Below are 26003 nucleotides of genomic sequence, written 5' to 3'. Positions count from 1 at the left end.
GGAGACTGGCGGGCCACAGCGAGCAGGGCGGCCTGCCTTTTCATCATCTTGTCTTCCTTTGCATCCTCAGCTTCAAGTCGGTTATGGAGCACCCTCCGTGCAGCCACTCGTAGCTGTGTGGGACTGGTAGCAGGACGGATCGCCAACTTTTGGAGTTTCCCACGGGTGTCTGGAGCACTTCTGAGATCTGAAACACGGATTCGGGATCACTGTACTGCCCCGGGCCTCCAGGTCCCAGTTTGTGTATCGCCTGAGGCAGTCCTGCGGCCTCTGGAACAAAGTGTGTGGGTGTGGTGGGGTGGGGGTGGGGGGGGTGGGCGCGGGGCGGGGAGGGGCGGCTCGGCTTTCCCCAGGGCCCTATTGGACCTGTCTGAATTTAGGCCATTTAATGGGTGGCCGGCTTACTCTTTTCATGGCTTTCAGAAGCAGACCCCAACAATATCCTCCCTTTCCTCCATCCCCAGGATCATTGGGATTTCACCCTGCCTCGCTCTCTGGCACAGCCTGTCCACCAGGCCTGCGGATGTCCGATCCTGGGTCATCTGCCTTACCCGCTTGTTCCCTGGCTTCGAACGGAACGGATGACTTTGCCTCAGGCATGCTAACCTTCTCCTCCAGAAGCCCACAATTCGTATGGGGTGAGAATTCATATGGAGTAAGTATAATAATATTGCTCATAATGTTATTTTTATTATTAATAGCTAACAATTATATAGTGCTTCCTATATTCCAAGCAATATTCTAAGTGCTTTCTCAATGTTAACTCTTTGAATCCTTGCAATTCCCCCATGAGGTAGGTATTATTTCTTTCAAATGAGGAAACTGAGGCACCAGAGAGAGGCTAAAACCAATATGTAACTGATAAATGAATTCCTCGATAAGGCTGAGTAAATGCAGGCTCTTTGTGTTCGGAGTCTTGGCTCTTGATACTCTATACCTGTTCTCCTGCAAGTCCTATGAAACTCAGAAGCTTGTACCGTGGTGGTGAGGCACAGGGGCTTTAAGCACACTGCTGAGTTCCAGAGCTGACTCCACCCTTGGCTTGGTAGTGAAAACAGTCCTGGATTTGAGAAGCTCAGTATCTACTGCCCTCTCCTCTAGGACCCAGTAGAGGTGGGGGATACAGATGCAAATGTTGGGAGACTTTTAAGTTCTAGGGGCAGGTTGTATCCAAAGAAGCTGAGGGCCTGCAGGTAACTTCTCCTCGCCAGTTTAGCACCTCCCCTACCCCTTCAGCCCCCATCCATGCAGAAAGGCAGCATGAGCCTGGAATCACTCAGGCCTAGATGGAAATCCTGGCTCTGAAATGCACTGGCTTTGGGTAACAACTTAGGCTTCATGATCAAGAAGGTAAAATCAGAGGAAGATGGTGCTGTTGAGTGAGCATCCCAGCAGCTGAGTTAAACGGTAACCAAAATGACTGCCTGACTCAGGGGCATAAGGCTTTAATGCACACACACTTCACATGTCCCAGGCACAGGCTAGACATTCTACACGGCTCCTCCCTTTTCATACTCCCAATAGCCCCAGGAGTTGTGTTGTTCTATACCCACTTCACAGATGAATAAACTGAGGTTCAGAGACCTTAAGTAAGTTGTACCAAAAGTTGGGCTTCTTTGAATCCTTGTTACCATTATGGGCTTAACTGTATCCTCCCAAAATTCATATGTTGAAGACCTAACACTTAGCACCTCGGAAGGTGATTGTATTTGGAGACAAGGACTTTAAAATGGTGATTAAGTTACATGAGGCCATTAAGGTGGAGCCCTAATCCTGTCTGACTGGGGTTCTTGTAAGAGGAGGAAATTTGGAATCACAGGGAGACATCAGGAATGCGCTCACACAGAGGGAAGAACATGTTAGCACAGTGAGAAAGTGGCCATCCACAGGTCCCCTACTATCAGCACATAATCAGGAAGGGCAAAGAGGTTTTCTGGTGCCATTTTGTCCCGAGGCTTTATCTCATATTTCGTAACTCCTAGCAGCTCTGAAAAATAAATGTTATGAATGTGGAAATATCAACGGATCTGGGACTTTTTCTTGCATTATTGTCATTTCTCAGAGGATCAGAAGATGTCATAGGCATAAGCCTGTCTCTCCTAAGAAGGCCTGGAAAGAAATTACAGAAAGTGTAGAAGGCAGGAGCTACTTCTACTATAGCTCATTTCCAGATTCGGGCTAATATCAGATCTTCATTGGATTATTAATGTTTCTTGAGAGTGCAGCTTCATCAAATTTCTCTTCCCTGCCTGGGCCTTCAGCAGCTGATACGGTCATCAGCTGTCTAGCTTGTGGCCCTGCATACCTATGCCTTACCTATTCATATGTCCAAAGTGACATGAAGCTCAGGACGCCATATTTTCTGATTTATGGTATCATTTTTGGAAAAGTTTTATGAGGTATAAACAAAGCAAACTAGTTAAAAATCTAACAATCCTTTTTATTTGAAGAGAATAAGATTATATGCCATTAGAACTCCTCTGCAAAACCCAGGACATATATCTCACAACTTGCTTGACATTTTTTTTTAAAGATTTAATTTTTTCCTTTTTCTCCCCAAAGCCCCCCGGTACATAGTTGTATATTCTTAGTTGTGGGTCCTTCCAGTTGTGGCATGTGGGATGCTGACTCAATGTGGCTGGATAAGCGGCGCCATGTCCGCACCCAGGATCCAAACTGATGAAACACTGGGCCACTTGCAGCAGAGCACGCTAACCTAACCACTCAGCCACGGGGCTGGCCCCCTTGCTTGACTTTTGATAGGTAAGAAGGAGATAGAAATTCTTACCAGTGGCTATCTGGTTGCTAGAAACAGAAACTGCCTTTTGTTAACATAAGCAAAAGAAATATCTTTAAAGGCTATGGAATGACATATAAAATTGAGGGAAAATAGAACTTCAGGAAGAACCAGAACCAAAAAATAATGAGAGATACAGAGACAGAGATAGAGAGTGGGGGGGAAGGGAAGAAGGGAGGGAAGGATGGGTGGAGAAAGTGATAGAGTTAATTGAACAAGGTGGCCACAGCATAGGCTAAGGGAGGGGATGGGAGATTGACAGTAGTCCGTGATCCCAGAGAAGAATGTATTTATATACAAATGGAGGAAGGATACTGGACAAGCAAGTATAAGTGATTTTCACTAACAAAGCATTCCTAAATTACTCATAAGCATTACGTGACTCCCTGATTGTCACATGCACAAGTATTGCTCCATGAAATTCCTGCTTGGGGACTTCACCAAATGTCATCTATTTACACTCAACACCCATTTCCATCTCCTTGTACATTCTTTCTTGTGTTGCAGTACTTCCCATACTTGAGAGGGCTAAAAAGAACGTTTCCAAAACTCCCTTGATGCCACGGTTCCAGAATTGATTTAAGTTCCATCAATGTAATGCAGTTGCATGAGATTTGAAAGGCAGAAGGGGTAGTGAAGGGCAGCAGGGACATTTCGTATATTTATTTTCCGGCATTAGTAGGAACTCCAGGCCCTGGCAGGCATCAGTTTTTCCAGTGGCCAAAAGGCACTTTGCACTGCCTAGTCACCAACCTCATGGTCAGGGGCACGGAGACATCAGCCAGAATTTCCTGCAGTTCCCCCATCTCTGGACTACATCTGCTGAGGCCTGACCCTGAGCCTGAGCCTAGCAGCAGACACCAAACTCCATTCTACTAGCCCTTGCAATAATTCTGTGGATGTCTAATTTCCTATAGTAAAGCCCTTTCTAGTGGAGATACTTAAAGTAGTTTCTGTTTCCTGCATGCACCCTGAATGATACAAGTATCAAAAAGCTCCTTCAGTATCAATTTAATTTCCAGCTTTATTGCACCTTCTTTCAGTGCAATGATATGGTTCACCCATCTTATGGCTCCTTTCCTTGCACAGATGACAGAGTTTTCTTGAGTAATTGAGCAGAGCTTCCTCTGACTTTCCTACAGGTGAGTTGAGTTATTTTGTTCCTTGAGATCACTCCCATTTCCCAGAACTATTGTTGACTATGCTGCTTAGCTTCAGTGGTTTCTTTGTTGTGTTTCATCTCATTACTCCCAGAAATGTAGATGCCTCACCAGTGAAGAAAGACTAGGAGTGATGATTGCCTTGATGGCTGTTCTTTTAGGCCAGTTGGATCATAAAAGGCATACTTCTCCAAATATTATTATATCATGAAGCATTCTCTGGTGATAGCCCTTTGATAGGTACACTTATGGAAGAAGTTAGAGTTGGTATTATGCATTAGAATTTCAGTCACATAGTCCCTTGGATCTAGGAATCCCAAAGCTAGGGACTTATGTTACTGATATCTCACAAAAAATCCTCTCAGATTTACATATAAGTTTAGTGCAGGAATTTTTTTTGGTAAGTGTTTTTAAAAATGAAAACAGCAAAACGATCATTCAGGGACCATTTAATTGAATTACAGTATATTCAATTGATAAAAGTATTCAGCTGTAAAATAACATGGTTGGCCCAATACAGGAACATTTCCAAGATGTAATATTAAGTGAAATGATAAGGATGAATTGCACAAAATATTTAGCATTTAGCAAGTTTTAAGTATGACAGGTGAAAAAATATGCATTGGTGTCAACTACACATCAACTGTTCACTAATTCCCCTTGGGATCAAAATACTAGGTTCTGAGGGTTTAGAGTGGGGGGGTGGTATATCATTTTGTGTTTCAGTGGAGAAAGAGAAACATTACCAGGTATTTCAAACAGAGGGAATTTACAACAGGGGATTGTGGGTTGGTTATGCCAGGATTGGACGACTGAGAATGAGGGTATTCATTTCCTAAGGCTGCTGTAGCAAATTACCACAAACTTGGAGACTTAAAATAATAAGCATGAATGAAAAAAGAGAATGAAATATACAAAAAGAAGTGTATATGAGACATATAGGAAATGCTGACAATACTCAGTACACATGTAATCAACGTTTCAGAAGGACAGGAGGAAGAGAACGGAGCTAAAGCAATATCTGAAACAATTATGGCTGAGAAATTTCCAAAAGTGATAGAAGACTTCAAGCCACAGATCCAAGAAATGCTATGGATTCCCATGAAGACAAATACAAAACATTTAGAGCCCACCAAACATGGTATGGTCTAAGGTCTAAAGGGGTATTTCACAATAAGGAAGTGTGGGCCCAACTTTGCATCTCTTCATTGTGGGGCCTGTGAGTGAGGGAGAGGAAGAAGCAGCAATCATGGAGCAGGGCTATAGCATGGCTGCTGATGGGGGATAATTAGGAGGGAATGAAGGTGGCCTCAGAGGCTCATTGATCCCCTCAAACATTGCTTGAAGACCTGTAACTCAAGATTTGACAGAAAAATGGCTAAGAGTTTGCCTTCCCTTTTATCAAGGAAAAAAAATAGCTATAGTAATTCTTACTTACAACTACTTATACAAAGGGACAGAAAACCCAACTCAGTGGGTATAGACCATGAAGAGATTTTGTTTTATGTAAGTGCAAAGTCTGGCAGCAGCAAGCCTTACAGGTGTGGGTTGATCTAACCATTCAGGTGTCAAAATCAAGGATCTGCTTTCATTCTGGCTCTCTGTTCTGCTTTACTTGGTGTTGGCATAATCTCTAGGCTCTACGTGGTAGTCCTCCAACTTCTCCAGGTGGGCACTCCTCTGCAATAGCAAAATAGCCATGGCAGCTATGTCATCATATCTGTACAGCTCCCTCTTTTGGTAGGTCCTTCTAGGAAGGAGAGAACATTACTAGCTAAGAAATTATAGCAGATATCTCCTCTCACCTCTGAGGCTCAGATTGAGTCTTATGCCCATCTTTGAACCAAGATCGTGATTGAGATACCACGTTAGTCTTCAACTAAGCAGAGACCAGGTTTAGAGTTGGAATTGGGGGTTAATACTACCAAACCACAGCACTGGGATGGGGGAGGAGTGGTCTCCACAAAGCAAAATATAGTTGCTAACAGTAGAAGTGGGTAATCACCAGAGGAGGAACAAATGCTGAAAGCCAAAAAAAAAAAAAAAAAAAAAAAATTAACTCAAATCACATGGCATGACACTTGACCCACTTCTCTTCCCTTTTCCTCCTGGGTTAGCTCGGCTCTGTTCTCAACTGTTGCTTGAATGCACCAAACACCACGCCCTTGAGGCCTTTGCTCTCCCCAGAGCTTTATCCTGGAATGCTCTTTCCTCAGACATTTGCTTGGCTTTCTCCCTTGTTTTTCTATTCACGGCTCTATTTAAATGTCACTTCAGAGAGGCCTTTGGTGAATTCCCTATCAAAAATAGCAACTGCATTTCTATATACCCCCATAATTGGCTTTGGTTGTGTTTATAGCATTTATCACTATTTGACATTATTTTATGTCTCTCTTTGTCCTCACCACTGGAACGCACTCTCCCTGAGAAGATTCTCTCTTGCTCATTGTTGTATCGTGGTGCCTAAAACAGTGCCCAGCATGTAGTAAACATTAAACAAATGTTTGTTGAATGAATGAATGCGTTAGAATCCAAGACCTAACCCCACTTCTGTAATCTTAAGCAGGGAACTGAAGCCTTTATTGCCTCTGTTACCTTATCTGTCAAATGGAGATGCTTTCTACCACAGAGCATTATTCTTCAAGTAAGAAAATGTGTGGGAAATGTCTGGCATGTACAGATCTTTGATATATATTATTCTCACAAACATATATATTGATGTATATATATATATATATATATATATATTCTCACAAAGCTTCATTCAGTGGACCCAATGAGGCCAGAATCCTTTATTTAAATCAGTTGTTATCGACCCTGGTGTCACTTTAGGATTACCGAGGGAATTCTTCACAGGTGCTGAGCTTGGTTCTCACCCTGAGTCTCTTATTTAATTGGCCTGGTGTGACGCCCAATCATTGGCAATTTTTAAAGCTCCCCAGCGGGGTCTAATATGCAGCCAGTGCTCAAGACCACTAGTTTCTAGTCATTGGTGGGCTGATGGCAGGGCTGGATGTGTAACCATCAGACTCATGGAAGCATTGTAAAACCTGGCCCTTCCAACACCTGGAAATCTCTAGAAGCCAGCTTGGCTTATTTTCTCCAGTACAAACCTTCAACTGGCAGACTACACAGATGATCCTTCCCACTGTGTTAGAAAGAAAAAACATCAGCCCTGCCTCAGATTTCTCAAATGATTTTTACATGTGCAAACCATGACCTGTTTCCACGCTTGTAGATGTTAGGGGGGAGAAAGGGAAGCTTAAAGGAGACCAGGGAGACTAGTGTGTATTTTCTTCTAAAGAAACTTTTAAAAGTGCAGAGAAACTGGCCTGGGACAGGGTCTAGGATCTAGATCTTATACTAACAGGGATGATGCATGTGAACAGTGCCCAGGACAATTCCTGGCCCATCGTAATTAGTGTTCAATTAAGCAAACTAGACTTGCCTAAGGTGTTATGATAATAATGACACAACAAACAATGAATCCTTTTTTTGAGCATCTTCCCTGTGTTAAGTATTTTAGGTAGGTAATTTTTTATCTCTACAACATTACGGTAAATCACTGGTTTTCTCCCCTTTCACAACTGGCAAAATTAGGATCTGAAAGCTTGCAGCTGGGAGAGGGAAGACTCAAGATTAGCATTCAGGGCTGACACCAAAGTTCATCTTCCTGCCTGTATACTCTATACTGTTTCTAGAATCCCCTTAACTCTCAAACTCTATGACTCGGAGCAACTTGGACCTTTTTCACCTGCAGTAAACAGAAAGCTTTTCCTTCACTTAAAATAATGTAAATAGTGATAAATGCTAGGAATACAACCGAAGCCAATTGTGGGGGTACTGGGTTAGAGATGCTGTTCAAACCTCATCCCATTCAGACCCTCTGACTATTGATAGGAGAGGGAAAGTGGAAGAGAGAGGTTTTGCCTGATCTTTGAGGCATACACCTGTGTGGAGAGAGGGGGCAGAAATGCCTGGTTTTCTGTTAAGAGGTAGGGCCATGGGAGGAAGCTGCTGCCCACTCCTCAAACTGTGCAAGTCCTCCTGATTCAGGGCAGTTCTACAGGCTCTTGTCTCTGCTTATCTGGAACTCTCTGCTCCTTGTGAACACCCACCATCACCTTTGCCTAGAAATTCCTATTCACCCTTTGGATCCACAGTTTAAGTGTCACTTCCTCCAAGAAGCCTCCTCTGGTTCTCCACCACTCCCACCCCTACCCTAAAACAAAATATTTTCACATCTTCTTTTGTTGTGTTTATGGTAGTTTGTAATTAAATAATAATTTTGAGTAATTGTTTAGCGCCTACCTCCCCTTTGTCAGCTCCATCAGGGCAGGAACCAGATCTTTCTGATCTACCTCCATATCCCCATCGCCTAACACAGTGCCAAACACATAGAAGGGCCTCAACATTTTATTTGCCTGGCTGTAAGTGTTACAATGAAGAGACCAAACTTAACCCTTCCATTTTTTCTATCTTTCTCAGGAAACAGAGGAAAGGGAACCTCTGCCACTCCAGTGCAGCCTGACATTCCTGAGATGACTCAAGACACAACTAAACAAATGGTATGCACCTGGGTATGTGGAGCTTGAGGAAGAGCTTCACTCATCTTTCACCTTCTATTCTCTGATGCTGGGTAGGGTCCTCCTTTCTGGTTTTTTTTTTTTTGGTGTTGTTCATTTATTTTTTTAATGATTGGCCCTGAGCTAATATCTGTTACCAATTTTTTGTTCTTCTTCTCTCAAAATTCCCCTAGTACATGGTTTTATATTCTAGTTGTAGGTCCTTCTGCTTCTGCTATGTGGATGCTGCTTCAGCATGGCTTGTTGAGATCCATTCCCAGGATCTGAACTGGTGAAGCCCTGGGCTGCTGAAGCAGAGCATGTGAACTTAACCATTCGGCCACGGGGCTAACCCCCCCTTCTTGGTTTTTGGTTTCCACCCACCACCGTGATGTCAGACTCTCTTTGACTTTGAGAATCTCCTCTGGCAGAGAAGGGAGGTAGAAACCTCTTCAAGTGTGGGGTGGTTCCTGCCTTAGCTGATATCGCTGCAGAAACCTCTCTCCACAACCTGGTCATGGGCTTGGCACCTGCCGCAAGAAATTGGACCTGTAGCATGTGCAATGGTTCTGAAGCCTGTGACCAATCCTCCCACTGCCATCAAAATAAAGGGTGGTTCTGAGACCTATTTCAACTTTTTTTTTAAAGATTTTATTTTTTTCCTTTTTCTCCCCAAAGCCCCCGGTACATAGTTGTATATTTTACTTGTGAGTCCTTCTAGATGTGGCATGTGGGATGCTGCCTCAGCAAGGTTTGATGAGCAGTGCCATGTCCGCACCCAGGATTCAAACCAACGAAACACTGGGCCACCTGCAGTGGAGCGCACGAACTTAACCACTTGGCCACAGGGCCAGCCCCCTATTTCAACATCTTAAATTCAGCTTCCAGAGACTGAGGGTGACCTTTTCCCCAGACACCACATTTTAAAATGTAATGGGCTCTTTGATTTTGCAAACAAAATCTTGCAAGCAGTTAAATTACATTTTTAATATTCCCAGCACTTAGCCAGGAAAAGATGCAGACAGAATTGAAAAGCATCCTGAGGTTTTCTGTCGTTGTTTTTATTTAAATGCCCAGATTAGACCATAATTCATCTCAAAATGGCAGGAGGCCTCTTCAGGCACTTCACACTTCAAAATGTCTTAGAAAATCATGTCAATTTTGGCAAGCCTCTTGCCATGCCAGAAACAACAGCAGATGCTTTTCTCCTTGAGTATCATCTATTGTGAATCAGATTATTAAAAAATACACCTTGCTCTTTTATTTTTGCCTCTGTTTTGAGGATTTTATGGCATCTCTGCAGTAATTGATTTGTGTCACATTCCTGCATAAGTAGCATTCATTGTCCCACTTTTTAGAAGGGGGAATTGAAGCAGAGGTGTGGTAAACCAACTTTCTTATGATCCCGGAGAAACTCACTCATTCATTCACTTGTTCATTCAGTAACCATGTCTTGAGAACCAGCTATGCCCTGGTCACTAACCAGACCTTGAGGATACATAAACGACTATCTCACAGGCCAGTCTCCAGATCTCTGGTAGAAGAGAGAGTCAATAAATGATTACAACATTCCACGATAAGTGCTGAGGTGGATAAAGGGGCCACAAAGAATCGCCCCTCAGCCAGCTTGTCTGTAAGAGAAGGCTTCCCACAAGAAGTGAAATATGAGTCAAATCTTGAAGGATGAGTAGGACCCCAACCATCCAAGGCCTGAGTGGCAAGAAGGGCTTTTACAGCAGAGGGAGCAGCATGCACAAGGCACAAAACAGCTTCGTGTTTTCTGGTTTTAGGTGGTTGGAGAAAAAGATGTATATGTGGGATTGAAAGAAGATAGGCAAGAACGAGAACGAGAACAGTCTTACATGCCAATCACGGGACGTGGACTTCCTCCTGACACAGTGGGACGAAAACAGTATAGAGTGTGTTAGTACTCACTCACTTACTTAGTTCAGCCTAATTCAGGTTCATACAAATTCCCCCTTTCCCTGTCTTTAGTGGTCAAAGAGAGTGTTGATCTATCTGAAGAAATATAAAATTATTAAAATCACTTTTTCAGATCCAAGGACCTCTTTGAACTGTCTAAAGTCATCCTGCATGCAAATGTGCATTTGCCTGGGTAGATTATCTAAAGCCTTCGTTGGATTTCTCAAGTGATCTAAAGCTCTAAAAAGTATAAGAATCACTACTCTGTTTATTTTATGAAAACTTTCAGCCCTTCCCAAAGTTGATTTTATCCAAGTAGAATTCTTTTATATCAATCTCTTAAAATTTACTGGTTGCTTGTTATCCATGTGGGTACCATATCATGTACCATTCTATTATTTCAAACAAAACAATTCTTCACATTTCCCAGCAGCAGGTTAATCCATGTTTGTTAACCAACTAAAACTGGACTTCTAATCTCAATTACTATTCTTTAGACCTATGGGATTTTCATACTTTCTATGTGAGAAGTTTGAGACAAAGGTACTATATTGGAGAAATACAGGTATTTGAATGTTGGGGGAAGCACAGATGATTTTCAAAAGTTAGAGTCATAATTCTATGGTGAGTTAGTTAAGATTATTTGGATTGAAATTAAGAGAAGAAACTCTACTAAATTTATTGGAAGGAGAGAGAAGCGTATTATGCTACCTAAGGTTAGAAATGTAACAAGTAACAGTGAAGTAAAATCAGGGACTTGAACTTCATCATGACGTCCTATATCTTTTCTCTTCTCTCTGCTGTTAGCTTCATTCTCCCTCTCTCTCTCTCTGTCCGTCTCTATCTTTCTGGACAGATCAGCCTTTTCTCATTTCCAGTACACAGTGTGTAAAACCCGTGAGAGTTCCTACCTCTCACACAGAATGATCTCTGTTTGTATATCCCTCTGTCTTCATCTCTCACAAATCGTTCCAAAATCACTGAACAATGAGTGCATTGGTCCCTTTGCATTAGATACCCAGTCCTGCACTGTACACTTAGATATGGCTGTTCTGTCCCTAACCATATGGCTCGGCAGGAGAGAAAATTCCTGGAAAAATGAAGTTGTGAAGATCAAACAATGGATGCCACTCTGTACATGGTAGGTGACAGAATGCCTGTCATGGCTGCCGGGACTAGGTTGTCCATTATTCTAAAAACATCTCTATTTTGCAGTAGACATGAGATTAGGATGCCAAACTGAGCTAGACATAACCTCTACATCTCCTTATAGTTCTGTGTCTACCATTCACTGCCTGATCTCAGTAAGTCACTTCCACTCTCTGGGCCTCGTCTTCCTTAGTTAAATTAACAGGACAGACAGAACTAGAAGTTCTTTATGGTCCATTACAAGGAGCCCATGAGCCTAAGACAACGTCACTATTCTTTCAGTCATTCTTTGTCAAGAACCTCAGGCTCATTGTCCAGAGGTTATTCCGTGGAGAAGTTATAAGCAATTCCTGAAGACCCTCCTCCATGAATCCCACTAGTATAGAACGTCAAGAAAAATCTCAACCAGTTACAAAAACCTTTTCTTTGTGAAAATCAGAAATGCAAACTGATTAAAGTCATGATTTCACCCTTCTCTTAAAAACATAGAAAACATTCAACACAGTAATTTACATCCTGGAAGGCTTCACAGATGTAGTCCTATAGCACTCAGGACTTGAAACCCATCCTCCAAGCTTTACAAAGCCAGACATTACAGTAAATCTCGCTAGCTGTATGGCCTCATCTTTGGCCAAGAGACTGGAGAAGATCTAGGTGGTGAATGTGTTGCCAGTGAGATAGTTGTGTTGTTTTGGTAGAAAACTCTAGAAGAGGATCTGCAGCCAGAAAACCCTACTGCTGAGACTTCAGCCTCCAAAGATCCCCCAAGCTCTTTGAAAATCAGGCCAGTCTCACAGCCTTTCCTGAACCCAGTGATGAAGAACGAGTCTGAAGAATCGGAGACATGGATCAAAAGGTTCAGGAAGCTAGAAGATGCCCTATACTTGTGTGATCTGAATAATGCAGGTGAAGTGCGAAGCTTAAAGCTAATAAACTTCTGTTTGTGTTTTAGTCTGAAAGTGGTGATCTCATTTTCTTTCACTTGTTAACAAACACAATTTGTATATAACCCACGTGCCTGGCACTGTGCTGGGCGCAGTCAGGGAATACAAAGATGGATCAGATGTGTAACCTCCACCAGGTTGCTTAAAGTTTCTCTGTGTCTCTGGAGGAATCCACTTCACCACCTGGGTCTAACCCACAGTCCAATCTTGCAATTCCCTTGATTGACATTTTCAGCATGCTTGCTAACAGACTGAACTCCAAACTTCTTAGCAAAGCAAAACCTGATCCTTGTCTACCTGACCAGTGTCTTCTCCTTCAGTTGCTATTCTCTCAGCATACCCTATCCTGTCAGAGTCAACAACGTGCCTTCCTCAAATGTGATTTCTCCTGTGGCCATGCCCTCCATCTGTGCTGTCTGCCTCTCCTTTACCTACCTCACCCCCTCCCAACTCCCCGTCTTGTCCAACTGGCTAATTAATGCCTAAACATATTTTACGTTGGAACTCCACTCCACTCCTCTGAGACTCCACAGACAGATCTAGGCCAACCTTTATCTGATCACTTAGAGTTCATTAACATCCAGTATCATATTTGATATATTGTATTTTTTCAATCGAGGGCTTGTTACTATCTCACCAGTAGACTATATTCCCTTTTTATCCCCAGCATCTTGTGCAATTCTGTTCAACACTTTTTTTGAGGCAATAAGTAAATAAATAAATGTACATAAATAACTAAATCCAAGATGGGAGGTGATAAATGCCATTAGGGTGTGCTACGTGGGCATTCAGAGAAAGGAGGTTCCTTCCCATAAGGTGATCAGGAAGTCTCTGGTAATATGGGACTGATCATTAGAGATCAAGCGCAGTTTGTATACAAAGGGATGAAATGGAGCGCCCTCTCTGGCAAAGGTGCAGGTTAGCCAAGCAAAGTTATGTATGAAGCTCAAGGCAAGGAGTTTGCTTTGTATAAAATGTAAGGACTATTAAGAAGAATATCAAACGGTAGAAGATGGGACCAGATCCAGGAGGATCTTAGATGCCAGACCTGGAGATGAAGATTTCATTCAAAGATAGTGAGTAGTAGTGAGGGTTTCTAAGCAGGGGAGTGGTATGATCAAGTTGTACTCCAGAAAGTTGGTGTTTCTGTGCAGAATGAAGGAGAAATTGAAAGCAGGAAAAGGAGGAAGGAGGCTATCGGAGTGTCCAACTGAGAGAGAATGTAATCCAGAACCAGGTCAGAGGCCTGCAGAAGGGAGGAGCACATACAAAAGCACATGGGCTGAAATTGTTGTACTTAATCACACGCTGTGGCTCGTGAAGACTTAGTGTCCCCTATGTGGCTCTGGAAACATGAAACTTGTAGAAACAGAGATAAGAGTGGTTGTTTTCAGGGGACAGGGGGAGATGTTTAAAGGGTACAAACTTTCAGTTTTCAGATGAATAAGTTCTGAGGATCTAGTGTACAGCATGGTGAGGCTAGTTAATGTAGGGGAGGAAGACATTTCCTCTTCCCAAATGTGGGTTCGTCTGGCCGGAGAATGAATTAAATTCACCTGAGACAGAATAACAAGAGAAAATTAAACAAAGCTTTATGAGGAACCATGGCCCGGGGCCTTTCTTCCCGAAGGAAGAAAGGGCACCAAAGAAGTGGGGTGCACAGAGTGGTTATATATCCCCAAACAGGGTGTTTCACGTATGATTGAAATGTCCCTTTTACAACAGTCACGAGCCTGCTCTGTCAGCACAGCCCTTGATGAAGGCAGATAGGTCTGCTGTCTCAGTGAACGCTGCGGGGTGGCAGGTGTGTTGCCTCGGGGCTGGGGGATCACAGATGAGCGCAGCAATCAGTTCCTTGACTACAGAGAGGGAGGCACCTTTACAGATAGAGATTTACCTTACAGATGTAAATGTGTCCTAACAAAGGGCAAGTTCCACTCCTCAGAGCCTCCTTCCCTGTCCCACTTTATCAAAAGCAATCAGCCTCAAATAATCCTGATGCCAAAGAGACATATCTTGGGGTGGCCAATTTCAGGTCCCTACAGTCCCGCCTTTGAAACTAAAAGTTTCACAATCCAGAAGCTGAGTGGTAGATTGTTTCATCTCACTGAACACATTTCTTAGTCCTGGTAATAGATCAGTCCAGTTAAATTCATTTTAGAAGGTGGCGACGCAGGTGGGCTCCCAAAGTTAGGCCTTTATTTTGGAAGCAAGCAATCAGGTGTTTAAGAAGTATTTCTATGGAAATAAAAAGAAAAACAAGGTTAATGGTTGGAGCAAATTATAAACTAGTTCCTGAGTCCAGGAGGCAGCCAGTCAAGAAGACTTCTGGATGTCGGAGTGAAGCATCTTTAGCAGCTTGAAATGTCTCTGATGATGTCATCAGGCATTCAGATATCTTTCTGAGTGGCTTACAGCTTACACAGCAGCAGACAGGAATCTCTCAAGTTTTTATCAAGTCATTCAGCTTTAGTTTGCAAGGCTTCAGGAAAAAGAGCAGGTTCAAATCTCAATGATTCCAAATGAAAATGAGGAAAAGATTGAAAACATTAGTTTAGAGATTTGTAACCAGATATTTCAGCAGAAGAATTCAGGATCCAGTCCAGTTCACAGGTGGAAAAAAACCCTCAAAGACAGTTAACAAAGCTAGGATCTAACATCCACAAATGTGTCTTATAGCTTTTCACTGAAACGTAGTTCTTCTCTCTAAAATCACCCTCATTTTTACCAAAGATAGCCAAATTAAGACTAATTCGTTTGCAAAATAAGTTTAGTTTCAAGAAACTTGGCCCAATTATTTACATAAGTGCAGCAAGAATAGCAGTTGATCATATAGGCTCTTACATCTGCTTTGCTGAAATTTTTTATGAGGAATCTCAGATTGAACTTTAAAGACCTCTCGAGGCCAGGAAAGCCACGCCAAGGACTTGCTGTCAGATTTTGCCTACAGTACCTACAGATTTGGGTGGACTCCTCTCTTCTTGAGTTCCCCCAAAATATTCCAAGTTTCCTTACATCTGCCAGATAAGCAAGCTTCCTTACTTACCGGGTAAGATTGCCATAATCTCTATACACAAGGTACCAGGCCCATGTTTCCAAGTGGCTTTATTTCCAGAAAGTCAACCTTATTCCTCAAAGGCAGTATTGTCATATCTGAGTCTGTACGTTTCTCTCAAATATGACATTCCAGTCAAAGCCTTGGTAATACAACCAATGTCCTGTTATAAGGAGGACAGATTCTTATTGAACTTATGCAAATAACAATATTGCCATGAAACAACCATACTCACTCACTTACTAGGTTTCCAAATTCTGGAGGGATCAGGTAGGGAGAAAAAGATAAATGTTTCAGTTTTGTTCACAAAGGTATAATTTCACCAAATTGGTAAGTCATAGTTAGCATAAGAGAAAAAGAGAGAAAGATCTCCTTGAATCTGAGAAAACAAAGCAACACATCAAAAACAATATTTCAAACAAAAGTCATAAAAAAATTATAATCATCCTCAGTTCATTCAGTCCCATATAATCAGTTCTTGATCTTAATCTTCTGTTAACAGTTTTATGGGGTCTTCAGTTTCTCCACTAGATTTCTGTACTTTCTTACCCAGTTCAGTTCTGTGATCTGAAAGTGTGTCAGAAACCTGTATTCCAGAGTAAGTGTCAGAGTCCTTTTTATGAATCCCTCTGAAGATGAGACATATTTGCAAAAGCAAAAAGCATCAGAGTAAAACAACTGACTGTAAATAACAAAAGACTTAAAAATGACAATTGACAGAGAAACTTGGTTATTTCTGTGATATACAACACCTTAAAATGATAGTTAGAATTATGGCTGATAGCCAGGACAGATCAGAATTTTAGGAATGTTATATAATTTTCAAAACACTTATATCAATAACATTTACCCACATAATACCAGCTAAGAAAGATTATCATCACTTATATGACAATGCTTCCAATGTAATTTAACAGACCAATAAGCCTAATTAGTTTAGAATCTTCCACCTTATAGGAAGAGAGAGCAAATTTCTCTGTGAAGTCCCAGTGGCCCTCTGAAAATCCCCAGAGAAATCCTCTTCCTTCATCCAGGTCAAAGGAAAGCCTTTATTTCAGGACTTGAATATTTTTGAGGAAGAAGCTTGTCAAAAATATCAAAGGTTTTAAAACATTTGTGAAACAATGCTCAGGTATCAACAGCAAAAAAAAGAAAAACCTTAATAGAGAGACCTCTGTCTTTTTGCATAGGAGATTATCTTAACCAAACATAGATCTTCTTCTGGAAACTTACTCAGAAGGAAAAACCTTTTATAATTTCTTTATCAAGAGCAGACGAAGAGTTTAAGAAAATTATCATTTTTAGAGAGAAAGCCAAATTCTAATTCTTGTACCAGTTTACTCTTTCATATTAAAACCCATTTACCTAATTAGATTCATTTCAATCTTAACCAACTTGACCAGGTACAAAACTCTTTTCAGAATTTCTATAACTTTGTTTTACATTCAGAATTTGTCCCATGCTTTCTTTCTTACTTTCTAGTACTTTAGGACAAATTTATCTTTCTTAATCCAACAAAATATTTCCATTCTTTATACCGTCTTTACTAAAAACACACATTTTACTTTCCTTGAATACAGAGCATTTTCCTTATTAATTTCCAGTAGCTTTAATTACATGTGTTAATTAGACTTTTAACCCTTACAGACCATAGTAAAAAACTAAAAACTAAGCAATTAAGAATTATCTTTTATATCAGCATTCTAAACACTTCATAATTTCTAGAAACATTCCACTTCACAATAAAACACAAGGCATACTTTCTAATAGACCCAAATGTTTTTAGCCTCTTTGCAATAAGAAGCCAAAAGTAGATAAACTTACATTTAATAATTAATGTCTAATATCTTATTTGGAAATGATCTAGTTACTCAACGAATTTTATCATTTAAATTAACCTAGCAAAACTTCAAAATTTCAAGTTACCAAAGATTTTGGAAGTTATTTTAAATACACATACCGTAAACTACAATTATTGCTAAAAAAGTTATCTATAAACTCTTATTTCATTTATATCTAAACCATTTGTTCCCAATAATTATGTTTAGATTACCCACAAAAACTTTGAGACATTAGACAAACAGCTATCATTTAAAGTTATTATGCTGACAAATTTCTAACAGAAAACATGAACTTTTTTGACTAGTGAACCCAGGCTGCATGTTTGCATCACATCCAAATACTGACAGCTCTTTAGGACATGCCTTTTCAATCAAACAAACAAAGTTAAACTTTCATTAACCAAAGATTAATCCATATCATCTTAACTTAAAAGACATTGGGTTAATTTCCATTGCATTTAGAATTTATGTAAGCGCTGACTTTAATCCAATTAAACAGAGCTCTTAGTTTGGGCCATATCACCCGGGGTAAAAATATCACACACACATAGACACACACAGACACAGCACTTCCACAGCAATTGTTTTAAAAATCACTCCATGAATCTGGTACAATACAAAACTCCCTAGTTATGAATCCAAATTTTGTTCTGAGCCTTTTTACTAATATTTCTGGAGAAGACACTCAAGACGCTAGATTTTTTTTCTCAGCAAGGGCACACTTATGACCTTTCCCCTCTTTTTTTTTTCCTTCAGTCTTAGGATTAGTGATGGTCTAGATAGTAGTTCCTGGAGAGGGGAGATGATAATCCTTTTGAGATAAAGGAACTGGGTGGAATCTGAACTGCCTCTAGAGCTGTATGTCCAGTCTTGCAAGGATTTTCCAAGGACAGTTGGAAGTTACTGGGTTTAACTTAATGACATTCTAGATTGACCTGCCTGTCCAACTACATCACAAAGGGACAGAGAAACTCCTCAAGTTTTCTCCAAGCTGGAGTTTCTGGGGCATAAGCCATCCAACTGAAAGCGTTTCCAACTTTAAAATGCACCCAGGGGGTGAGTCTCTTAGGATGCTTGAGGCATTCCTCATGGTGGTAAAGCTGGTGTCCAATTGACAAGGCCAGAGAAAGGGTGCAAAGGTGCCTGACCGCAGGCATCAACATAGTTATAAGATCTAGTCAAATCCCACTTAGCCCAGGGCACTTAGTCCCTGAGCCAGCACAGGTGAGCCAGGCAGGGAAGCAGGAGGCAAAGGCCTGGAGAACAATGGAAAAGAGATCAGGCCTCACCCTCATGGCCTCTTCCCCAAGGGTTATCGAGATAGAGGTCACACAGCAGTTCCCGTGCAGGGGCACACAACACCATCAGGACAGTTCACAGAATAAACCACAGGTCTCCTATTGTCATAACCAATTCAGTAGGCACCTAAAATGCTTAACAAGTCGATCGCCAAGAGAGGGCACCCCACGTGGTTGCTGGGGTGATCAGGCCCAGAAACCAGAGTGGGGGCTCCCAGAGGTCGAGCCTTTCACACTTTAAAGATTTCTTTGTTTCTCAATTGCAAAGCTCAAAAAGAGCCCAAAAATGGTCACTATCACTTTAAGAGAGAGGAAAGAAAAGGGTCCATTACCTTGAAAATCTCCCGAACCTAGGGCAGCATCCTACTTGTTCTGCCTGTGGGGTTCCTATAGCAAGGGATGATGGGGCGCATCCCTCTGCATTGCATCTCTTGTATGCCTTCCCTATTATGCCTGGCAGTCGTTAAGTGCCAGGTGAGTTGTCCCAAAGATCAAAGAACAGAGAAAAACCGTGAAGAATTTTTCCTCCGGTCTGGGGGACATTCTACCCAATTGCATCCTGGACCCATTCTCCCAAGAAGGGGTTCCCATACTCAACCAAAGGTTAGAGTTTGGTACTTGCCTTGAACCGGAGTCCTGATTGGGACTTACCCACAGTTCAGAGAGTGATCAGGTGCCAGAGGAAGGGATCCCAATCCAGCCTTAGGAAAAGAAACCTTCCACAGGAGTCTTGGAGATTGGCGACCATCCTAATGACTTAAGTGGCCGACCCGTGCCCATGTAAAATTTGTCTATTACAGATAGAGTCAGGAAAGAATGGATTAATTCATTTTCCATCACCCTCAGGCTTAAGGTACTGATTCTATTCAGGCTGAATGCCACGATTTGCCCCATAGAGTAGCCATGGGCAAGCAAACATGGATTCATACAGCTGTCTGAGAAGGTTCCCGATGGAGCAGTTAATTTAGACCCATCCTTGAAAAAGAGAAAGGCACAAGGAAAACTAGAACTTCGGCTCCCAAGCTGGTGAAGCAAGCTGGCTCAGCAGCCAAGGAGTCAAAAGAAAGACTTCCTGGGCTCAAGGCCTGGAAATAGCGTTCCTCTATTCAAATAGCGTGGGTACAGGGCCTATGGGCAGTGAAGAGCTGCAGCATGGCAGCAGGACCCATGGCCAGGACTTAACAGGTCTTAGTCTTATAATATTGCATAAGGAAGCATTCCCAGAAAGACGCTTTAAAACATACTCAAGCAAAGTTGATATAACCTCTTCATAAAAAGAAAATCAGCTCAAGCATTCCAACCTTTACAATCTTAACACATAGACCTTTATATTTCACCAGTTCAATTATAACCTGAGTCAGGGTTTAAACCTAGTTACCATTTTCTTGTGTTTCCTTTTCAATTTGGCTTTTTTTCATAGATACCAATAAAAATTATGATGAGAGCTCTCACAATTTTTTTCCCCAATTTAGAAGTTTTCCGAATTTAAATGATCCATCGTCTGGCTGATTTGACGAGTAGGATCTTAACAGCGACTCAACCAAAGCTTAACCAAGGACAAAGAGGCGTCCCCAAAAGAGATCCAGAAAGTTCACTCCCAAAAATAGCCTAAGAAAGTAAAGGCAAGCAACAAATGTTGAGACGACAAAGGCCCCTTATGAAAGCAGTTGGGACCTCTTATGACAAACTTCCCCGAGAGCTTACACAGCCAGACAAAGAGAGCCAAGCTCTCAAGACAAACTTTCCCAGAGCCCCAGTCTATGTGACTGGCTGCCAAGATGCATGCCGGTACATGCATCCTCCAATGGCGGAGACCAGAAAGGTCACAAAGCCAAGCTCTCAAGACATACAACAAGACAAAAAGCCCAGACAACAGGCTTATAGAGATGCCTGTGTTGTATGACAAACAAAAAGACAGAGACAAGGAAAAGTCTATCTCTGGGAGGAAAAGGATCTACAACCAGTGAGTACTCAAATCCTAGAGTCGCTGAATCCGAGAAGCTAGCCCCACCAACATTTTCTCCTGCTAATCTAAATTTAGAAGAGCAAAAACCTCACCACTCTTGCTTCCTTTGGACTCTGCAGGCAGAGATCCGGGAGACTGATGTGGTAAGAACTCTTACCTCTTGCCGGCTCTCGTCAGGGGTCTGGGATCTCTCAGCCGCAGCAGTCTAGGAGCAAGCAGTGTCCAGCCAGGGAAATTTCAGCCTGCCAACTACGCCAAAACTGTAGGGGAGGAGGACATTTCCTCTCCCCAAATAGGGGTTCGTCTGGCTGGAGAACGAATTAAATTCACATGAGACAGAATAGCAAGAGAAAATTAAACAAAGCTTTATGAGGAACCATGGCCCGGGGCCTTTCTTCCAGAAGGAAGAAAGGGCACCCAAGAAGTGGGGTGCCAGAGTGGTTATATACCCCCAAACGGGGTGTTTCACATGTGATTGAAATGTCCCTCCCACAATAGTCACAAGATTGCCCTGTCGGCACAGTGCTTGATGGACACAGCAGGTAGTGGTCTGCTGTCTCAGAGGGCGTAGCTGGAGGCAAGTCGATTGTCTGGAGCTGGGCGGTCACAGGTGAGCTCAGCAATCAGTTCCTAGCCTAAGGAAAGATGCTTAATCATTAAGAAATGCCAGCGTTGGGAGGGGGAGGGAAGTTAGTTCCAGGAGGTTACCAGAGTAGCACAATAAAATGCAGATTTTAAGTCCTTGTCTTTGGTATTGATTAAGAGTTTTTAGAGAGAAGGTCATCTCCTTTCTTCTTCCTGGTACAGAGAGGGAGGCAACTTTACAGATAGAGATTTACCTTAAAAATGTAAATGTGTCCTAACAAAGGGCAAGTTACACTCCTCAGAGCCTCCTTCCCTGTCCCACTTTATCAAAAGCAATCAGCCTCAAATAATCCTGATGCCAAAGAGACATATCTTGGGGTGGCCAATTCCAGGTCCCCACAATAACAAAAGAAAATCAAAAGAGACACGGGAAATTGAGCTTCTGAAAAGGCCCGAATCAGTTCCCGAATTTGCAGCCTTTCCTCCAGACTCTGGTTGGCTTCGTGCTGTGATTGCAATTGCTTAACAAAGGGGGTATCCCAAGCCAGATTGCTAAGGCGAAAAGAAAGAAAGAAAGAGAGAAAGGAAAAAAAAAAACTGGGAAAACAAGTTTTTTCACCGTGGTCTGCTATGACAACACCTAAATCAAATCTAAGGAAAATCTTTGTTCTATATGTCTGTCTGTATCTATATATGTTACAAATGTGTGATACTTTACCTCCAGATGGTACAATTTCTAAAGAGCTCTATTCCTTTGACTTAAAGTAAACACTTACAAAAAAGTTTCTCTAAGAAGTATTAACCCAAATGTCTTTCAAGTTAACATGACATAGATTAATCTTTGCTTAATGAAAGTTTAAGTTGTTGGTTTGATTGAAAATGCATGCCCTCAAGAGTTGTAGGTATTTGCATATGATGCAGGCATGCAAGCCTGTGTTTACTAGTCAAATAAGCTCAGGTTGTCTGTTAGAAATTCGTCAGCAAAATAACAGATATAAATGATCAGTTTTGTCTGATGTCTCATGAGGTTTCCGTAGGTAATCTGAATATAATTGTTGGGAACAAATGATTTAAATAGATAAAAGTGGATACAATAACTGTTTTATGGTTTGTATACTTGGGGAAAAAAAACAGCTTCGAAATTCTTTTTGGTAACAATCTTCAGTTTTGCCAAGTTAAGTTAAATGATAAAAAATCTGAGTATCTGGGTCATTTTTGGATTGGATAGAACACTGAAACATTATTGCCAGACGTATCTAAGTTTATCTACTTTTGCCTTCTTATTGCAGAGAGGCTAAAAGTCTTTGGGTCTTTTACTGTAAAGTGTGGGGTGTTTCTAGAAATTATGAAAAGTGTTTAGAAGGCTGATATAAAAGACAATTCATAATTGCTTACCATTTTCGTGTTTCCTACGGTTTGTTAAAGGTTAAAGAGTTCTAATATATGTGATTAAAGCTGCTAGAAATTAATAAGAAAAACAGCTCTGTATTTAAGGAAAGTAAGGTGTAAATTTTTAGTAAAGAAGGTATGAAGAATGGAATATTTTTGTTTGATGGGTTAAGAAAAGATAAACTTGTCCTAAAGTACTAGGTGGAAAAAAAAAAAAGAAAGACTTTGGGACAAATTCTGAAGGCAAAAAGAAAGTTGTAGAAGGTCTGTGAAGGAGAAATTCTGAAAGGAGTTTTATGCCTGGTGAAGTTGGCTAAGATTGAAATGAATCTAATTAAGTAAATGGGTTTTAATATGAAAAAGTAAAGTGGTACAGAAATTAAAATTTGGTTTTCTCTCAAAGGATAATTGTCTTGAACTTTTGGTCTGCTCTTGATAAAGAGGTTATAAAAGGTGTTCCTTTGAGTAAGTCTACATAAAAGACAAATCCGTTTTGTTAGTATAATGACTGAGGTCACTCAAGACTTTTGATTGTTTCTGTTGTCACTTTAAATGGACACCTGAGCATTGTCTGACAGTGAGCGTTGTTTGAACAAGTGTTTTCAAATCTTTTGATATTTTTGACAAGCTTCTCCCTCAAGAATATTCAAGTCCCGAATGAAGGCTGTCTTTTAACCTGGTAGAAGGGGGAGGATTTCTCTGTGGATTTTCAGACGGCCCCTGGGACTTCGGAGAGACATTTGTTCTCCCTTCCTGTAAGGTGGAAGATTCTAAACTAATTAGGCTTCCTTGGTAGCTTAATTTACATTGGAAGCATTATCAGATAAGCGATGATAATCTTTCCTAAGTGGTATTATGTGGGTAAATATTACTGATATAAGTGTTTTGAAAATTAGATAACATTCCTAAAATTCTGATCTGTCCTGGCTATCAGCCATAATTCTAACTATCATTTTAAGGTGTTGTATATCAGAAATAATAAGTTTCTCTGTCAATTGTCATTTTTAAGTCTTTTGTTGCCTACAGTCGGTTGTTTTACTCTGATGCTCTTTGCTTTTGCAAATACACTCATCTTCAGAGACATTCATGGAAAAGACTCTGACACTTACTCTGGATTACAGTTTTCTGATAAACTTTCAGATCACAGAACTGGACTGGGTAAGAAATTGCAGAAATCTAATGGAGAAACGGATAACCTCATAGATCCTCCTAACAGGAGCTTAAGCACAGTAATCAATTATACAGGACTGTGTGAACTGATGAGGATGATTATGACTTTTTATGACTTTTATTTGAAATATTGTTGATTCTTTTGATGTTTGTTTTTGTTTTGTTTCCTCAGATATAGGAAATCTTTTCTCTTAGGCTGACTATGACTTACAGCAATTTACTGATAGTATACCATTATGAGCAAAACTGAAACATTTATCTTTTTCTCCCTACCTGATCCCTCCAGAATTTGGAAACCTAGTAAGTGAGTGAGTATGGTTGTTTCATGGCAATATTGTTATTTGCATAAGTTCAATAAGAATCTGTCCTCCTTATAACAGGACATTGGTTGTATTACCAAGGCTTTGACTGGAATGTCATATTTCAGAGAAACGTACAGACTCAGATATGACAATACTGCCTTTGAGGAATAAGGTTGACTTTCTGGAAATAAAGCCACTTGGAAACATGGGCCTGGTACCTTGTGTATAGAGATTATGGCAATCTTACCCGGTAAGTAAGGAAGCTTGCTTATCTGGCAGATGTAAGGAAACTTGGAATATTTTGGGGGAACTCAAGAAGAGAGGAGTCCACCCAAATCTGTAGGTACTGTAGGCAAAATCTGACAGCAAGTCCTTGGCGTGGCTTTCCTGGCCTCGAGAGGTCTTTAAAGTTCAATCTGAGATTCCTCATAAAAAATTTCAGCAAAGCAGATGTAAGAGCCTATATGATCAACTGCTATTCTTGCTGCACTTATGTAAATAATTGGGCCAAGTTTCTTGAAACTAAACTTATTTTGCAAACGAATTAGTCTTAATTTGGCTATCTTTGGTAAAAATGAGGGTGATTTTAGAGAGAAGAACTACGTTTCAGTGAAAAGCTATAAGACACATTTGTGGATGTTAGATCCTAGCTTTGTTAACTGTCTTTGAGGGTTTTTTTCCACCTGTGAACTGGACTGGATCCTGAATTCTTCTGCTGAAATATCTGGTTACAAATCTCTAAACTAATGTTTTCAATCTTTTCCTCATTTTCATTTGGAATCATTGAGATTTGAACCTGCTCTTTTTCCTGAAGCCTTGCAAACTAAAGCTGAATGACTTGATAAAAACTTGAGAGATTCCTGTCTGCTGCTGTGTAAGCTGTAAGCCACTCAGAAAGATATCTGAATGCCTGATGACATCATCAGAGACATTTCAAGCTGCTAAAGATGCTTCACTCCGACATCCAGAAGTCTTCTTGACTGGCTGCCTCCTGGACTCAGGAACTAGTTTATAATTTGCTCCAACCATTAACCTTGTTTTTCTTTTTATTTCCATAGAAATACTTCTTAAACACCTGATTGCTTGCTTCCAAAATAAAGGCCTAACTTTGGGAGCCCACCTGCGTCGCCACCTTCTAAAATGAATTTAACTGGACTGATCTATTACCAGGACTAAGAAATGTGTTCAGTGAGATGAAACAATCTACCACTCAGCTTCTGGATTGTGAAACTTTTAGTTTCAAAGGCGGGACTGTAGGGACCTGAAATTGGCCACCCCAAGATATGTCTCTTTGGCATCAGGATTATTTGAGGCTGATTGCTTTTGATAAAGTGGGACAGGGAAGGAGGCTCTGAGGAGTGGAACTTGCCCTTTGTTAGGACACATTTACATCTGTAAGGTAAATCTCTATCTGTAAAGGTGCCTCCCTCTCTGTAGTCAAGGAACTGATTGCTGCGCTCATCTGTGATCCCCCAGCCCCGAGGCAACACACCTGCCACCCCGCAGCGTTCACTGAGACAGCAGACCTATCTGCCTTCATCAAGGGCTGTGCTGACAGAGCAGGCTCGTGACTGTTGTAAAAGGGACATTTCAATCATACGTGAAACACCCTGTTTGGGGATATATAACCACTCTGTGCACCCCACTTCTTTGGTGCCCTTTCTTCCTTCGGGAAGAAAGGCCCCGGGCCATGGTTCCTCATAAAGCTTTGTTTAATTTTCTCTTGTTATTCTGTCTCAGGTGAATTTAATTCATTCTCCGGCCAGACGAACCCACATTTGGGAAGAGGAAATGTCTTCCTCCCCTACATTAACTAGCCTCACCATGCTGTACACTAGATCCTCAGAACTTATTCATCT

General features: G+C 41.2%; 3 long non-coding RNA genes across 5 annotated transcripts; 2 read left to right on the top strand and 1 right to left on the bottom strand.

The window, feature by feature from the left end:
- Nucleotides 1–17265, top strand: LOC139041291 (uncharacterized). Of its 2 annotated transcripts, XR_011496162.1 has the most exons (3): nucleotides 1–280; nucleotides 465–655; nucleotides 3887–17265. It is a non-coding gene; the product is annotated as an uncharacterized lncRNA (long non-coding RNA). The 2 variants fall into 2 exon arrangements; XR_011496158.1 differs by having other exon boundaries at nucleotides 465–17265.
- Nucleotides 14106–22231, bottom strand: LOC139041287 (uncharacterized). Its single transcript, XR_011496154.1, has 2 exons — nucleotides 20856–22231; nucleotides 14106–14776 (listed from the first exon to the last, which is right to left on the bottom strand). It is a non-coding gene; the product is annotated as an uncharacterized lncRNA (long non-coding RNA).
- On the top strand, nucleotides 21188–25873 carry LOC139041302 (uncharacterized). 2 transcript variants are annotated; one of them, XR_011496215.1, is made up of 2 exons: nucleotides 21188–21308; nucleotides 25203–25873. It is a non-coding gene; the product is annotated as an uncharacterized lncRNA (long non-coding RNA). The 2 variants fall into 2 exon arrangements; XR_011496204.1 differs by lacking the exon at nucleotides 21188–21308 and adding an exon at nucleotides 22389–24394.
- The last annotated feature ends 130 nt before the right edge of the window (nucleotides 25874–26003 follow it).

The sequence above is a fragment of the Equus asinus genome, chromosome 1, assembly GCF_041296235.1.
Source record: "Equus asinus isolate D_3611 breed Donkey chromosome 1, EquAss-T2T_v2, whole genome shotgun sequence".
In the NCBI taxonomy this organism is placed as follows: Eukaryota; Metazoa; Chordata; class Mammalia; order Perissodactyla; family Equidae; genus Equus; species Equus asinus.
This window is presented reverse-complemented; position numbering and strand designations above follow the sequence as displayed.